Source organism: Schistocerca piceifrons, chromosome 6 (assembly GCF_021461385.2).
Source record: "Schistocerca piceifrons isolate TAMUIC-IGC-003096 chromosome 6, iqSchPice1.1, whole genome shotgun sequence".
Taxonomy (NCBI): Eukaryota; Metazoa; Arthropoda; class Insecta; order Orthoptera; family Acrididae; genus Schistocerca; species Schistocerca piceifrons.
Window position 1 is genome coordinate 145,848,575 of NC_060143.1, and position 3,817 is coordinate 145,852,391.

The 3,817-nt window shown below is 42.5% G+C and overlaps 1 non-coding gene across 1 annotated transcript; it reads left to right on the forward strand.

The window, feature by feature from the left end:
• Positions 1-3,461: 3,461 nt before the first annotated feature.
• Trnar-ucu lies at positions 3,462-3,545 on the forward strand. Its single transcript has one exon. It is a non-coding gene; the product is annotated as a tRNA-Arg (tRNA).
• Positions 3,546-3,817: the final 272 nt, after the last annotated feature.

A 3,817-nucleotide genomic window follows, 5' to 3' on the forward strand; every position in this document is an offset into this window, starting at 1 on the left:
AAATATATGATCTGCTTCTTGTTAATATATATGCTCCCTCTGGATCCAGCGGAAAACGAGCAAGGGGCAACCTGTTCCAGGACGAAGTTGTCCCATTAATAACGGATCCTCGACTGCACATAATTTTGGGTGGAGATTTTAACTGCGTATTGCGTCCAGAAGATCAAATCCTGAACTTCAACTTTTGTGAGGAGCTGTTGCTGCTAATTAACGGGCTAGATATGATAGATGCTTGGTGCCACCTTCGCCCGCACACCCGAGGATACACGTACGTATCCAGTACTTCGGCAAGCAGACTAGACAGGCTGTATGTAACGAAAGGTTTTATCCATAATGTAACTGACTGTGAAATTTGGCCTCTTAACTTCTCGGATCACTGCGCATTTCATATAACCGCGAAGCATACTAAACAAAAAACATTCCTGGGAAGGGTCTATGGCAACTAAACGTGTCACTTTTGGAGGACGCAGTACTAAAACAGGAGGTCCATGCTACATGGCAGCGTTGTCTTCGGATGCAATCCAGATATCCAACACGCATCATGTGGTGGCTACAGTCTGCGAAACCGCAGATAAAAAAATGCTTCGCACGATATGGTCGCATGAAAGCGTACTGGCGAAAACGCACCTTGGAGTATCACTTCCTTTGCCTCCGCGAACTATATGATGACCCCATGGGATTAGTAGCAAACAGCTCTAGAATAAAACGCACTAAAGCAAGAATAACGGCGTTGGTACAACAATCACTAGAGGGGAAAAAGTTCGATCGCGTCCTCCGATTGAACTGACGCAGGAGAATACGTCCGTATATCACGTGATACGGGAAGCCAAGGGAGGTAAACAAAAGTTAATCCACACTCTCAGTGATGAACAGGGGAACGAATACGATCAACAAGTCACAGTAAAAAACTACGTGGTGCAACATTATACAGATTTTTATTCCGCATCGGCGACTGACGCGACGGCAAGTGAGCCGCTTTTATCCAACATTCAATCCACGGTCCATCCGACTGACAACGCCGACCTTGTAGCCCACATAACTGAGGAAGAAGTATGTGCCATAATCAAAGACTCGCCTACAAAGAAATCTGCTGGTTTAGATGGCCTACCCATAGAATTTTATGCTTGTTTTTGGCACATCATAGGACCGGAATTCACCAAAATATGCAATGAATTATTGGGAGACGTGCAGATGCCATCTCAGTTTACCGGAGGAATTATTGTACTGATTCCCAAAAAACCACGTAGCGCTACGCTGAAGGATTTTCGACCACTAACACTCCTCAATTCCGACTATAAAATCTTCACCCAACTCATAAACTGTAGACTGAAGACGGTGCTGCCGGAAGTACTTGGCCCTTATCAAATGAGTGCTGTCCCGGGGAGATCAATGTCGAATGCATTATGTGAATATAGAGACATAATATATTTGTCGTGGCTATGCAAATGCAATGTTGGTCTCATGTTTTTAGACTTCGATAAGGCTTTTGACCGCATCAACCACCACTTTCTACTAACTGTAATGCAACGGATGGGATTCAGTGCTCATTTTATTCAGATCATACGCAAATGTATAGTCGGCACTTCCTCTCGAATCAAAATTAATGATCAGCTAAACTCACCAGTCCCGATCAAGCAATCAGTGAGACAAGGCTGCCCCCTTTCTATGGCACTATACGCAATCGCCGTAGAACCGTTACTGTTAAACCTGCATCACAGGTTACAAGGTCTACAGGTGTTGGGTACAAAAACCGTGTGTCACGCTTATGCTGATGACGTCAGTGTAGTAGTTAACACGCACTCAGAAATGGAAGTCGTCAACAAATAATCCACGCTTACGCCACTTCTTCCGGAGCCAAACTCAATGAACAAAAATCGAAAATTTTACCTGTTGGACCCCATATGGAGACCATTCACAGAACATGGCTACAAAGAACAGAAAAGACGAACCACTTAGGTATGATTCTAATGGCCAACCCAAGAGAGATGACAGTAGCCAACTGGGACCATAAACTAAATATATTCAGGGCTACTCTCCGTGAACACAAAATTAGAACGCTCAATCGGATACAGAGAGCTCTATTGATTAACAGCTATGCGCTAAGCAAAATATATCACATCGCAGCAGTGTTACCAGTACCCAAGGATACAGCGCAAAAGCTTTTAGCTGCAGCGTATTGGTTCATATGGAGCGGAAACATCTTTAAAGTCGCCATGCCAACCATAGTGTTAACCCGCGCCGCTGGTGGTTTGGGCGTCAAAGACATCAAGAACCAATGCACTGCCGTATATATGGACCGAATCCGCAAAATACTGCAGTCACCCCATCCGACAATTACGAAAACGTTTTTCAACAGGTTAGCCCCAACGAGCAAAAAGGCCCCAGTCGATGTTGGTCGCATCAGCGCTCAACTCGATCACGTCCGGACTTATTACCTGGAAATGAGCTATATTCAAGATACTTCACAGCTGCTTAACACCAGAAGGACCTATTACCACCTCACGAGACACCATAGGCAAAACCCAATTGAAACGAAATATCCAGCGGTCAACTGGAGTAACGTCTGGAAAAACATTAACAATCCCATCCTCCACTCCAAAGTAGTGTCCACGTGGTATGACATTGTGAACGAGAAGGTCCCCACAGGTGAAAAGTTGCACAATATCAAAATGAAGCAGAGTCCGTACTGCGATCATTGCCATACTGTAGATACCTTGGCACACATTCTCATCTGCCGCGACCAATACCACATATGGAACTGGACTAGAAAAAATCTCGCATAATTACTAGAACCGCAGACTCTGCTATAACACTTAAAGATGTACTTCAACCAGACTGGCATTTCTTTCCTGCAACAAAGCACAATAGCTATGCTTGGATTATCGGCCAGTTTGCATCTTTGCAGTTACGAATACACATGAGAGTATAGACGAGTACATACAGTATATAAAGGAAGAGCACCACAACCTTAAAACGAGTCGGAAATACAAAGCTTTGTTTCAAAATTTCTTACTTCACACTTTGCCATAATGAAGCGGTAATTTTTTCTTTTTGGGTTGGTGCACAACACTACAGCGGGTTGATACTACTTGTGCTTCATTATAATTAAGTTGGCATTTATTTATTTATTTATTTTTATAGTACAGCAGGTGAAAGCGCCTCAGGAAAACTAATTTTGCCAGAAGCCGTAACATAAAACAAATCAGAAGTGCTTGATTGATTTCGTGTTCTTCTGTTTCACGGGTATTGGACAGACGGCAAGAAGATTTATTCAGTTCCTTTATATATTATTTAAAAAAAATAATGAAAAAATAAATAAAAAAGTAGGTTAAGTTAGGGTCAAAGTGGCGGTGGCAACAGATTTTTTTTTTTTTTTAGGTTAGATAAGATTTTGGGGGTGATATGGATGATAGGGGCCAACGCCTGAAGTGGAAGAGGTCCAGGGAAAAAAAAAAATAAAAAAAAATTTGGCGCAGAGGATAGCGCGTTGGACTTCTAATCCAAAGGTCGTGGGTTCGATACCCACAAGGGACGGGCAATTTTTAAAAATATGTGCCAATCACGAGATGGGTATTGACATATGGGTAACCACAAGCGTCTTCAAACGGTGAAAATTGTTGTGACCTCAGTTCTATGCTTAAATATGTTAACCTTACACATACAAGCAAAATTCTCGTAGATCTGTTATCCATGACGCTGTTATGTGTAAAAAAAAAAAAAGGTAGGCTATTGTAGCTATGTACTGGGTTCGATTCCCACTTCTGTGAATGATTTTAGATAGGGAGAGAAAGATTCCATTCTCTTCTGACTACACCAA